Source organism: Melospiza melodia (genome assembly GCF_035770615.1).
Source record: "Melospiza melodia melodia isolate bMelMel2 chromosome 7 unlocalized genomic scaffold, bMelMel2.pri SUPER_7_unloc_1, whole genome shotgun sequence".
In the NCBI taxonomy this organism is placed as follows: Eukaryota; Metazoa; Chordata; class Aves; order Passeriformes; family Passerellidae; genus Melospiza; species Melospiza melodia.
The window spans coordinates 5,862,702-5,876,956 of NW_026948497.1; positions in this window are offsets into that span (position 1 = coordinate 5,862,702).

The window sequence follows — 14,255 nt, forward strand, 5'->3', positions numbered from 1 at the left end:
CTTGGGCTGTGAGCAGAGGCTGAGGGAGCTGGGCTTGTCCAGCCTGGAGCAGGGAAGGCTGAGGGGCTCCTCATCCCAGCCTGGCAGTGCCAGCGAGGAAGGGATGGAGAACAGAGCCAGGCTATTAACCAGGGGGCCTGGTGGGAGACAATGGGCAGAAGGGTTGGATGAGGGAAATGTTGGGGAGGGGATAGGGACAAAGTGTGATTGATTGTCAGCGATGAGGAGTTTTGATTTTCATATCTGTTCAAAATGCATTAGAAGGTGTTGGGGGCCAATATAAATTGGACATTGCTGATATCAACCTGAACTGGAAAAGAAAACTGAACAGGACAAAACAGTTCTCTCTTCATTGTTTTCAATATAGTATATTCATTTGAATACACTTCTGCAATGTGACTAATTAACCACAGAAGAATTAAAAACTTGAATGATTCCCAGAGACGTGTCTTGTTTTGGTATTCTGAACAAATATTTATGAGCTTTTCTAACTGAATTCCTGAACCAAAAAGCTGAAGAAAGAAGAGGCCCCATGAGCAGTAAAATTCATCATCGGCCTCCAAGTGGCTGAGGATCCATCCCCATCAGAGCAGCAATGAACAGAAATGGGCACAGCTTTGTGTCTGCCTCAGCTCTGAGATGGGCCCTGGGCCTGGAGCAGGAGCAGCTCTTGAGGGCCCCAAGGCTGCGGCTCTTGTGCTGCCTTAGGCAGATGGGATGGCAGCAGGGGCTGCAGAGATCTCAGCACCTCAGCCCAAGGGCAGCAGGGCAGCCAGGGAGCCTCCTTTGGCCTTGGCCCAGCACCTTCCCCCATATTTGGGGCTGAGTCCTGTGGCAGCTGCAGCTGCTGCTGTGCCCTTGCCAGGGGCTGAGGCCATGGGGCAGTCCCCAGAGCAGCCTGGCCTGAGCAGAGCTGTGGGGGCAGAGCTGGCTGGGCTGGACTGGGGAGAGGCCCTTTGTGCTGCCCAGAGCTCAGGGCAGCTGGCAGAGCTTGCAGGGAGCTGGGCTGGGCTCAGAGAGCCTGGCCCAGAAACCATCAGTGTCCATCTCAGCCTGGCTGAGCGTGCAGGGGCAGGACTCAGGCCTGGCCTTGTGGGGCAGGGCCAGCGCCTGTGCAAGGCATTGCAAACAGGCAAGTGGCCCTTTCTGGGGCTGGCCCTCTCTGGAGGCTGCTCTGTGTCCTTGGTGGCATGGACAGAGCAGGGAGGGGACCCAGGACATTTGTCAGTGCCAGCCTCTGTGCCCAGCCCTTGGCAGCCCTGGCTGCTGAGCCCAGATTTGGCCTGGGCTGGGTTTGGCTGTGTCCCAGCTCCATCCTCCTGCAGGGCTCAGGCCCTGATCCCAGCCATGGCCAGCCCTGGCTGCCTCTCGGCTGGCCCAGAGGTCGGCAGATCCCAGGGCAGGGCTGTCTGTTCAGCCCCACAGGTGCCACGGCTCTGCAGGAGCTGGCAGAGGCTGCCCAGCAGGGAGGCCATGGGGCACACCTCAGGGCACAAGTGGCACTGCCTGTTCATGGGCACACAACTGATGTCTGCCTGGAAAGGGGCACAGGTTTTAACACCATTGGTTTCCTAATATACAAGCATATTTTTATTATCTAGGTCATTTAAATACATTTACAAAATGGCAAATTTTTCCCGCCAGGAACAGGAATTTCCTGGATCTACTGGATCCTTTTAGTGATGGCAGGAGAAGAAATACTGATCTTCACCTCTGCCTTTGCCATCAACATTCAGTCTAATATTTCATGACACTCCTTCCTTCAGATGTTTCCAGGTCTCCTGGATAAATGGCCATGTCGAAGGACATCTCTTCACTTGACCAGCTGGATCTATTTCCCTTTCATTTCTCCCAGATTTCCTCCTCCAGATGCTTTCTGGTCATTCAAGTGCCTCTCAACTGACTGGCTTCAGGCTTTGAACTTCAGGAAGTTGCCCAATCTTTCTAAAATTCCAATTAATATCACATTAGTCAATATCCTAATTACATTTATATCTATCCTAGAACTACCTTTTTTTATGTCTTTGTCTAAAACTCTTCCTGTACGGAAATCCCTGAGGATTGGGGGACATGTCATATGCTGCTGGGACATCCCAGGGAGCTGAGGGAAGAGATGTGATAGTTATTAAACTGTTCAAATATTCAATTTGTGTTTGTGTGCAAGAAACCTTTCTGTGCCTCTGAGTGTCACCAGTCCCTGAGCCCAAAGGACACAAACCTGATGAATTGTGGTTCCCACTTCAGGGGCTGCACTTGGACCTTGGCTCTGCACGGGAGAGCTCTTCATCCCCTTTCTCTGTTTTCCTCCCTCTGCGCATGGAGGAAGCTCCTGACTTCAGCCTGTGACTCGGGTGTGCAAAGTGCAAATTTGGGCAGAATTGGGGCAGGCAGGGTTTGGGGGGACCTTGAGATCTGTGCTGGTCACAGAAGGTGTTTTCCATTGCTCCGAGACTGTCTGCTGTGGAAAGTGAATTCAATATCCAGCAGACGAATGACTTTTGCATTTGATGGAGCTGTGTCTTCCCTTGGCTGTGTTGGCTGACAAGAAATGAACATCCCTCTGTGTCTCGGGCAGCTCCTTCTCCAAGGGAAGCAGGTGGGAGTTGGAGCCAAGGAGCTGAAAGCTGCAGGTGCAGCCTGGGCTGGAGGGAGCTCAGATTTGCACAAGGCTGCTCTGAGTGCCAGGGCTTGGATGCGGGAAGAGGGGGGGTGGGGGTAGGGACAGAGTCTGATTGATTGTCAGCCATAAAGGGTCTTGATTTTCATATCTATTCCAACTGCTTGAGGAACTACTTGGATTCTGTGTCAGCTGGAGATTGCACATATCAATTTATTAACAGGGAAACAAAAATAAACAGGACCTAAAATAATCTTTTCTCACCGTCTTTTTAAATATCATGTTCACTTTGAATCACTACTGAGATCTACCTAACCACAAACGATTTGAAAATTAAAATCCAATCATTCCCAGAGGCTTGGCTTGTTAAAGTCAAGAGGCTTGGCTTGTTAAAGTCAAGTTCTCAGTGTTAATGAGCCCTGGGACACTGAATTCCTGCACTGAAGAGCTGCAGGCTGAACAAGCCTCTGGAGCAGGAAAATTCAGCAGCAGCCTCCAAGTTGCTGAGGATGTCAGCAGCCCCCACTGAGGCCATCCCTGCCCAGACACCGTAGGGGAATGGGCAGACAAGGAGAGCATCTCTGGGGCTGGGGCAGCACAACTCAGAGGCACCAGCGGCTCCAGCTGGGCAATGGAGTATGGAATGTGGCTGGGAAAGCCCTGCCTGGGCTGTGCCAAGCAGGACAGACAAGCCCTGACTTTCATCCCCCAAGCAACTCTGTCAAGGAGACATTTAAAAGAAGTTACAATTTTTTGTATGCTCTCAGTTGGATGTACTTGAGAAATACCAACAGGAGATTCTCAGAGGCTCAAAACAACAAACCAGGAACTTGACTGGCAACTTTAGAAAATCAAAGAAACTTTGGCAACATGTTTAATATGACATTCAATCAACAAAACCACTTCTCAAAGTAATAACTTGGCCCATTCAACTTCACAAATTCTAAGCCTACTCAATTTTAAGGTAATATTTGCAAGAGGACAAAATCAGAAAAAGTATTTATCTGTCTCTCTCAGACATTGAGAAAGAAAAAAAAAGATTTGGAGAAGCACACACACAGAGCTACCAACTCCTGGATTCCAGCAGTGTTCAGATGGAAATTCCAAGAGGAGGTAGGGTCAAGATGTGTTCTTGCCTTGTGGTCAGCCTTAAATACCCCTTGGTCTTGCTGGATCCTTCCCCCAGCTGGGACTTGGGGTCATTTGGTCACTCAGGAGCTGGACTGGGGGCTCCAGAGGTGGCTGTGGAGCATTGCCTGTGCTGTGCCAGAGACTGGCAGACACTGCTGGGCTGGGATAGAGGCCCTGGGGTGATTGGTGTTCCAGGGATGCAGATTTTCTGGTGTTTTTCTTAGCCCTCTTAGGCTGATTTAGGCTGATTTATTCTTGATTTATGCTTGTTGGTTTTCTGGTTCTCTTGCCGGCTGATTTATGTCTGGGGATAGCTCAGGGATGCCAGTTGCTCGGTTTCTCGGCTGTTTCAAAGACCTGAAAAGGCCCAGAGTGGCCTTGGGCAGCCCGGTGCTTCAAAGGACGAGGAGAGACTTCTGATCTTGTTTCGGTCTCAGTGTTTATTAATTGTTTATCTAAAAGATTTTCTTTCAGCCCAACAGAGGTCTGCACAGCAAGTCAGCCATGGGCACACTCCCCCGCCTCTTGGGGCGGTCACTTATCTTTATACCCAAAGTTACGTGTACAATATTTATGATTTTTCTCCAATACCTTCTACTCTTATTAACCGGTGCACTTCTAGTAAAGACCAATCCCAAAGTGCCACCATCACCACAGAAGATGGAGGCCAAGAAGAAGAAGAAGAAGGACAGGACACGCCCCAATTCTTCCATCTTACTTCTTTAGACCCCCCTGTACAGAAATCCTAAACCCTGTGTTCTACACCTTAATTAACTTATCCCTTCACCATTCACCCAGTAAAATCCTCCCAGTCCTCATACAGGTGTCATCTCCTGTGTAGGATCAAAGTCCAGCCACCAGACACTTCTGGCAACATTCCAGGACTCCCGAGCCCCCCAAGGGTGGTCTCGGTCTCTGCACCTCAGTCCTGAGGTGCTGAGATCCCACACAGGGAAGGGCAGGGCTGGGGTTCCAGGGCAGGGCAAGCTGGACCTGCCCCTTCCTCCCCCACACACGAAATGTTTTGAGCCAAAAATCTCCTCCAGTCTATCACAATAGGGAAGGATGGAGGTGAATTCCCAGTTCTGGCCATGGGCACCTGGATAAGAAGGACAGTTTTTTTCCATAGGAGGGAAAGCATGGAGCCTCAGTGTTTCAGGAGCAGATGAGAAGAGACCCTCAACATACCAAGGTAAGCTGGCCCAGTCAGGCAGTCCATGGGAGGCCAAACCAGCCAGATCTGTTCTGTGTTCCCTTGGTTTTATGGGGACCCTTTGTTCAATGGAGTCCCAGAATGTCTCAATAGCTCCTATGTTCCAGAAGGCCCCAAAGTGTCCCAGGGGTCTTAAATCATTCCATAAGCCCTTGCAGTATCACAATGGTCTCCGTGGCTCCCCAGGCCTCACAATGTCATGAGACTCCTCTGTTCCATGAGCCCTGCAATGTCAAAATGTACTTTTGGACCCTGGGGGTTTGCAGTGTCACAATGGTCTCCTTTGGCTCCACAGTGTCACAATGGACCATTGATGTCAGGAGGCCCCTCTGTGTCACCCTGGAGCTTTGGTTCCATGCAGCCCTGCAGTGCCACAAAGGCCTCTTGGTTTCCTGATGCCCCAGAGTATCACAATGGTCCTCTTGGTTCTGTAAGGAATCTCAGGGTCACAATGGTCTGGCTAGTTCCATGAGGCCTCATAGTGTTACGATGCTTTGCTTATTCCCTGGGGCCTCATAGTGTCACAATGGTCTCCATGATCCCATGAGTCCCCTCCATGTCACAATGGCCACTTCGTTCCATGAGGCTGTGCAAGTGTCTTATTGGTGTCTTCATCGTTCCATGAGACCTTGCAATGTCACAATGGACCTTTGGCCCATGAGGTCTTATAGTGCCACAATGGCCCCTTGGTTCCACATCACACCAAAGTGTCACAATGTTCTCCATAGTTCCATGAGGCCTCTCAGTGTCACAATGATCCCTACACTCCATGGAGCCACAGAGCGTCAGTACATTCCCATTGGTTCTATGAGGCCCAGAAATGTCACACAGCTCTCTATGATTCCATGAGGCCCCACAGTGTCACACTCTTCCCTCAGTCTCACAGGGCCCTACAGTGTGACAATGTTCCCTTGGTGTCACCGGGCCCCACAGTGTCATAATGGTCCCTTGGTCTCACAGGACCCCACAGTGTCACAATGCTCCCTTGGTCTCACAGGGCCCTACAGTGTCACAATGGTCCCTTGGTGTAACAGGGCCCCACAGTGTCACAATGGTCCATTGCTTCCATGAACCTGTGCTGCTGCATTCCCCCCTCCCCTTCTCAGGCCACCCTGCCAGTTGAGAAATGCTCCTTGGGCCTCGGCCTTGGCCAACAGCCCCTGGGCTCAGCTCCTCTGCAGCTCATTACAAACACTGTCTGCCCCAGGCACTGCTGCTGCCCAACCAGCTCCTGGTTTCTGTAGCAGCAGCCCTGGGAACTGTTTTTGTTCCCTCAGTGGCACAACATCCCCGTTCTCACACTGCCAAAGAAAGCTGCTGATGCCAAGTGCGGCCAGGATGAACCATTGCTGGGACTGCAGCCCCTCTCTTGGGGCCCTGCACACAGCGCTCCAAAAGGAGCCCTTGGAGCTCTCCTGGGCCAGCGACTCCCTCTGAGTGGGGCCTCTCCGAGCCGGGAACTCTCCTGTTCTCTGCACTCGGGGATCCTGAACAATGACAGAGCCTGGGCCGATCCCCCCACTCCTCCAGGCTCAACCCTTGTGTCACACACACACATATACACACACACACGGACAGTTCTCACTTAATTTCTGGTTTGATTGACTGGATTTTGTTTGGTTTTGTGGTTGCTTTGTATCCTTGGTGTGCCTGAAGTGTCCACTCAGGAGCAGAGTGACTCTTACCAAAGAACTTTGCCATGCTGTCCCTTTATATTAAATCTGTTTTTTTCTGATCCCTTGCCAGAGATTTTTTCAACACTCTCAAGGCCTCGTTGGTAGCAGGGTGAAGGAGCTCTGGCCCAGGGTCTGGCCCTGGGGACACGGGGATGCTGCCGGGGGATCCCTGTCCCCCGTGCCACCCCCAGGGCCCCGGCCCCCCGTCTGCGTGTCAGGCTCTGGGGTCGATCTCGTGGAACATCCTCTGGGGGAGGCTGCAGGGCTGGGGGCAGGGGACCCGGGGGGACAGGGGACCCTGCTGTGCATGAGCAGGGTTGGACTGCTCTGGGGGGAGCTGTGAGGGGGGCCGGGGCAGAGTGACCTCCCCAGGGACCTCACACTGCCCCTGTGATGTCACACACATCCTGTGATATCACACAGCCCCCAGTGATGACACACAGCTTTTTTGCGGTGTCACAGAGCCACCTGTGAACTCGCACAGCCAACTGTGATCTCACAGCCCACTCTAGCATGTCACACAGCACCCTTGTGATATTACACAGCCACCTCTGGGATGCCAGCCTGGAATGTCAGGCAGTTGCACTGGGATGTCACAAAAGACTCTGTGATGTCTGAAAGCCACAATGTGATGTCAGAATCTGTTCTGTGATGTCACCACCTGCTCTATGATGTTACACAGCCTCCCAGTGATGCCACAACCCATTGTCTCATGTCACAAAGCCACCCTCTATGATGGCAGGATCTCCTCTATGGCCTCACACCCTACTCTATGATGTCACAGAAGCTGTATGATGTCACAACTCTCACAGTGATGTCACAAAACCATCTCTGTGATGTTATACTGTGATAAGTAGAAAAGTTGCCCATTTTATTAAAAGGTTGCAGAGTTCACAGGTTGGGCCATTTCCTGCCAGGGAGGAGTTCTAACTGTTTGTTGTTGTAATCACCTGTTGTTAAGAGTTTTTCGTTTACTACCTGTTGTTGAGGGTTGAGAATTCCCCTTTTTGTCGAGTGGCAACCTTGCTGCTTCCAGGAGGATGGCACTGAGGACACTGAAGAGGAGGGGACAACCAAGTTGGCATGCAAATGACATCGGGGTTGGCATGCAAATGAGGAAGCCCCTCATGAAACCTAGCCAAAAACCCCTAAAAACAACAAACCAACATGGAATTGAGGGATCAAAGTGATGTCTAGACATGAAGAACAGAATCCAGTGTCCACTAAGACCCTTTTTTCCCCTCATCCTAACCTAAAAACATGTTGACTGGAAAGAGGACCTCGAATGTCAAACCAAAATACTGAGAATCTCCTGGTGCTGTGGTGAGGAAGGAACCCCCAGCTTTGCCTGCAGACCAGTGGACAAACTGGACTCTTTCTCCTCCTCTGTGCCACTCCTGGGGACAGTGGCAGTGTGAGACCCATTGGATCACCCTACCTGAGCTGATTTTTAATGAAGACATTAAAAAGGAGAAAGAACTCCTGCCCGATTTATTTAGTTTATATTAAAAAAATACATTTTTAGGAACCAAAAATATTATTGGTCATTGGTTCTAATAATATAATTGTCTTCATTGATTCCTTAATCTCCATTGGCTATTTATTTATTCCTCTTTATGGTAACTAGTAATATCTGAGTTTTTTGTCATCTTTTTTATCATCTTTTTCTCAGAAAGGGTCAAGGGATGCACGTTGGGGTCCCTGGAGACATTTCTGGGGCACATTTCTGGCAGTTTCGGGTCTGGGGAAGGAATTCAGAGAGAATTTGAAGGTCTGGAGGACACTTGGGGGAGTCAGGTGGGCACTTGGAGGGGAATTCAGGGATTCTGGGGGACAGTTCGGGGTCCGGGACAGCACTTGGAGGTCCAGGGGGGCCCTCGGAGGTCAGGGAGGGGAATTTGGGGCCCTTCGAGGTCCGGGCTGGCCCTTGGGGGGCCCTGATGGGCTTCTCTGGGGCACGGGGGGTGATGGGAGTTGTAGGCGCGGGTCTAATACTGTTTAATGAGGCCGCAGAGCATCACGAGAGTTCGAGGCACAGCGGCAATAGCTCTCGGTGGGAAGTGCGGGGCATGACGGGTGATGAAGTCCCGGCTAGAACGGCACAGGACGTGTGCCGCGGAGCATGATGGGAGCCATGGTCCCGGAAGTGGCTCCAACGCTTTGTTTGGGGGTCCGGGAAGGCTCCTGGGGGACACTTCTGCATCCGAGCCGCGACTTGAGGTCCTCGGGGGAACGTAAACGTTCAGGAGAACTTCGGGGAGCTCGGGAAGCTCTAACTGGGCTCTTTAGGGCGCGGAGCACGGCAGGAGTTTTAGGCGCCCGACTGTGTTCTGAGGGGCTCTGGGGCCGCAGGGGAGGAGATGAATTCCCAGAAGTGTCTGTACCGGGCATCTGTAGGGTCGGGAGCTCTCAGGGGTCCGGGGACGCTTTTGGGGGTCCCGAACGGGCGCTGAGGAGGCACTGAGAAATCCTGGAGGGTCTGGGGGACACCTAAGGGACAAAGGGGGGGCGGATCCCGGGGTTCTGTGGAGCATGGGGCATAACGGGCGTTGTAGTCCCGGCTCCAGTGCGGCTCAATCGGGCCGCCGGGCATGACGGGAGCTGTAGGCTAAAATATGTCACCCATCCAAGGCACTGTTCAGGAGGCCCCAATCCCGGCGCTGATTGGCTTTGGGCGGTGATGGGCAGAAGCCTTGGCAAATGGGATGTGGCAGAGGCGGGAACAGCCCATTGAACTTCTCCAGTCCCTCCCAGTACAGCCCAGTTCATCCCCAGTACAGCCCAGTACATCCCCAGTAAAAGGCAGTTCATCCCAAGTAGAACCCAGTAACAACCCAGTGCCCCTCCCAGTACAGCAAGGTCTCTCCCAATACACCTGAGTTTATTCCCAGTCCCTCCCAGTTCATCCCAATGTCATCCACAGGATGCCCCAGTGTCCCCAGTCTTTTCCGCAATGGCCCCAGTGACCCCAGTATGTCCCAGTATCCTCCAGTGTTACTCCCAGTATGTCCCAGTGTCTCCCACAGAGTTCCCAGTCTCCCCAGTATGTCCCAGTCCTCCCCACTGTCACTCCCAGTATGTCACAGTGTCTCCCACAGCATTCCCAGTGTCCCCAGTATGTCCCAGTCCTCCCCAGTGTTTCCAAGGACAGTTTAATTTCTCACGGTGGCCGTGGCAGCCAAACCCAGCAGTGGGGTCAGTGCCCATGGCCACAGCCCCTTGCAGTGGCCCAGTGCAGCCTGGGCTGATGATCCACCCTCACAGCTGGCCCAGGGCAGCTCTGCAGTGCCTTTGGTGGCACCTGGGGCTGGCACACACCTGAGCAATGTGTCTGTTTGCACTGGGGAAACTCAGCAGTTTGAGATTGCTGCAAAAAGTACAAAAAGGGAGAACCCCTCTTAGGCTGGGTGCAGCCAGCTCTCCAAGCACAACACGGCCAAGGGGAGTGAGGACAGACAGGATGGGGCTGGGCAATGTTGAGCAAGGTTGTCCACACTGGGTCAGAGCTCCAGGCACAACTTCTGTGAGCAGGCCAGAGCTGCTGAGGAGAGACCCTGGGTCAATATCAATCACAGAATGCTGCAACCACCTCTGCTCTAAAGAGAAATTTAATAAAAGACACCCTTTAAAATAGGAATGTATCTTTTATTACCGCTCTTTGAAATCTTTCTCTCTAGAACCGCATACGTTTACCCGAGGACCTCAAATCGCAGGTCGGACGCAGAAGTGTCCCCCAAGAGCCTTCCCGAACCCCCAAACAAAGCGTTGGAGCCACTTCCGGGACTATGTTTCCCATCATGCTCCACGGCGTACGACCAGTGCTGTTCCAGTCGGGACTTCATCTCCCGTCATGCCTTGCGCCCCACCGAGAGCCATTTCCGCTGTGTATCAAACTCCCGTGATACTCCGCGGCCATGTTAAACTGTATAAGCCTCGCGCCTACAACTCCATTACTCCCCGCGCCCCAGAGAGCCCAGTCAGAGCCCTCCAAGGGCCTGCCCAGACCCCGAAGGGCCCCAAATTCCTCTCCCTGACCTCCACGGGCCCCCCTGGACCCCCAAGTGCTGCCCCGGACCCCGAACTGTCCCTTGGAATCCCTGAGTGTCCCTCCAAGTGCCCACCCAGCTCCCCCAAGTGTCCTCCAGACCCTCAAGTTCTCTCTGAATTCCCTCCCAAGACCGAGAACTGCCCCAAATGTGCCCCAGAAATGTCTCCAGGGACCCCGAAGTGGCCCCTTTTACCCTGTGTGTAAAAATGATGAAAAAGATTGACAAAAGGATTGAAAATAGGACTAATTAGCATAAAGAAGTGGAAATCAATAGCCACACTGCTCAATGAATTAATGAAGGGAATTGTGTTACTTGGAACTAATGACCAGTAAATTTGTTGCCTGCTAAAAAGGTATGGACTTTATAATATGAATATTAAATTTGATATTACAAATAGAGGATAATTCTTTTATAAATAAGAAAAATAAGTATAAATTTATTCAGTAAATTTCATTTTTAAGGGGAAGTGCATAATTATTTTTATGTTTTGGGATGTCAGTCTGTAAGAGATGGTCCAAAGATCCCTCATCTGCCTCGCAACCACCATCAAGGACAGAGATTGAAGCCCTCGCCAAGGACTGAGGCTGAGACCCTTCAAATTCTAACCCAGGGGTGCTGGCCTGACTGGAGCGGGATGTCTGCCACAGGAAGCAGGATGTTGCCCATAGGAACAAGTCCTTAAACAATGGGCCCTGCTCACTGCTGGCACCAGTTTGTGCTGTTCAGAACTGGACTGTCTGTACCTGTTCCCAATGGATTTATTCTCCACTGTTCCCTCCTGGTGGTAGATTATAAAAGAGCCCTGAGTTAACCAAAGACTTTGAGACTCTCCCTGACATGACCAGATGGATCTACTGGCCAGACCACGAGGATTTCATCTCGCTGTTGGCAGCTATTCCACCCCTCCTTTTCTCTGTCTCTCTATCCTTTATCTCCTTTCTAATCCTTGTGTTGCATCTGCTGTGGGCACTCAATAAAAGGTGCATTTGTTTTGGTTAATACTGAAAGTCCCCTGCTGTGTGTCTTTGCACCCTGAGATCAGTGAAATGAACCATCGTGACGCCCCTTGTACCAGGGGATGGTGGCACGGCCTGATGAGGTTGCTGCCCACAGCGTGTGAATGTGATCTTCTTGGTGGGGACTGCACTGCTTCATCTGCTCTTGCTTTCTGGTCTCCCTATCCCAGAATTACCTATGCCGTCTGTTTTCTTATATTGTGGTTCTCTGTAGTTCCTTCAATAGTCAGCCCTTCTTAAGTTCACTCTTGGAATAGGGGATTATCACCTCCCCCTCATAGCGAGTGCATTCAAATGCACTGAATGCATTTTACCTGCATTCCAAATATGGTCCCTGGTTTTGATTTACTGGGGAATCTCTGTTTGTATTTTCTACCTCTGTTGAGGCTGGGATTGAAGGTACATGAGATGATATTTGGCGTTCAGATTCAGGTGGTTTTTGTTTCTTATCAGTGACACAGCCTCACAACCATGATTTCTGCAGCCTTTCATCTAAGGCACAAAATGGCTCCCTCTCTCTTGTTACAAGGCCTGGATGGGACCAAGGAGCCCATGGTGATACTGGGGATCCAAGGAGGCCATGGTGACACCATGGACACTCATGGAACCATGGGCATTGTGACACAGCAGGGCTTCATGGAACCAAGGAGTCAATTGTGATTCTACCAAACCTCGTGGAACCAAGGGCCCATTGTGACACTGAAGAACTTCAGGGAACCAGGAGTCTCTTGTGACACAGGGGGTACTCATGAAACCATGGAGAACATTTTGAAACTTCAAGGCCTGATGGAACCAAAGAGTCATTCTGGCACTTCTGAGCCTTGGAAGCAAAGGGACCACAGTGACACAGTGGGGCTCTGAGGAACCAAGGGGTCGTGGTGACTTTGTGGATGTGTCATTGAACAAACAGTCCATGGTGACACTGCAGGGCCTGATGAAATCGTGGACACCATTGTGACACTGCAGGGCGTCATGGAAGCAAGGGGCCATTGTGACACTCTGGGGCCTCTTGGGATCCAAGGGCAGTTGTGATACCATGGAAATTATGGCAACTGTGGCACCAGAAAACCAAGGAGACCATTGTGACCCTACAGGACCTCATGGAACTAAGGATTCATGGAACAGTGCAGGACACATGGAACTGAGGGGCCATTGTGAAGCTGTAGAACCAAGAGAGCCCATTGTGACACTGTGGGCCCCCATGGATCCAAAGGTCCATTTTGACATTGCAGGGCCTCATGGACTCCTGGAGACCACTCTGAAACTTTGGGGCCTTGTTGAATTAAGTCACCCTGCAGGGCCTGATGGAACCAATGAGACCCCATAGAACCAAGGGTCCATTGTGACCCTGTGGTACCAAGGTGTTGTGGGTTGACCCAGGCCAAATGCCAGGCATCCATGTGGGCTGCTCACTCACTCCCCTCTGCAGCTGGACAAAGAGAATTTAATAAAGGGTTCATGGGTTGAGATAAGGACTGGGTGAGATCAGTCATCAAATACCGTCCTGGGAAAAACAGGCTTAGCTTAGAGACGTGAAATTCATTTATTACTAACAAAATCAGAGCAGGAAAAGGGGAAATAAAATAAGCCCCTCAGCTCCCTCCTTCCAGCTCTACCTCCCATCCCAGCAGTGCAGGGAGACAGGGAATGGGGGTTATGGTCAGTTCATCACCCATGGCTTCTGTCCCTGCTCAGAGAGAGGAGTGGTTCCCCTGCTGCACCGTGGGTCCCTCCCCAGGGAGACAGTTCTGCAGGAGTTTCTCCCCTGTGAGTCCATTTCAGGGGAACAGCCCTCTGCAAACTGCTGCAGTGTGAGTCCATGCCAGGGACAACAGTCCTTCCCAAACTGCTGCAGCATGGGTCACTCTTCCAGGGGGTGCATTCCTCCAGGGACAGGCTGCTCCAGCCTGGGAGCAGGGCCCCTCTCTCCATGGCTCTCCTGCAGGGTGCCTGGGTCTCCAGTGCCTGGAGCACCCCCTGCCCCTCCTTCTGCACTGACCTTGAGGTCTTCAGAGTTGTTCTTCTCACATGTTCTCCCTCTGCTTTCCTCTGGCTGGAGTTACAACGGTGCCACAATCTCTATTTTGATTTCTTTTTAAATCTGTTATCACAGAGGCATTGCCACCATTTGTAACTGGCCCATCCTTTGCCAGCAGCAGGTCCATCTTTGAAGCCACCAGGAATTGGCTGTGCCAGACACGGTGGAAGCTTCCAGCAGCTTCTCACAGGAGCCATCCCTGTGCCCCCCTGTGAAATACAAAGCTGTGTTTCATGTCAGGTACATACAGGCAACGTGGTATTTGTGATTGTAATATATGTGGAAACCGACCATGGGACAGTTATAAAGACGAATTCTAATAATTGCTGAGGAAAGTAAAGCATGGAAGAAGGCCTTTGAACCGTTCTTTTGTTCATAATTAACCTTTGTAAGTCTTAAGTTGATTTAGGAGCATTTGAAGTAAAGCTTTGAGGATGTTGCATTTTGACAGGAACTTTCTGCTTGTAGCTAAGCCTTAAAGAGTTTTGCAATAATAACCTGTTGAAGTATAATTT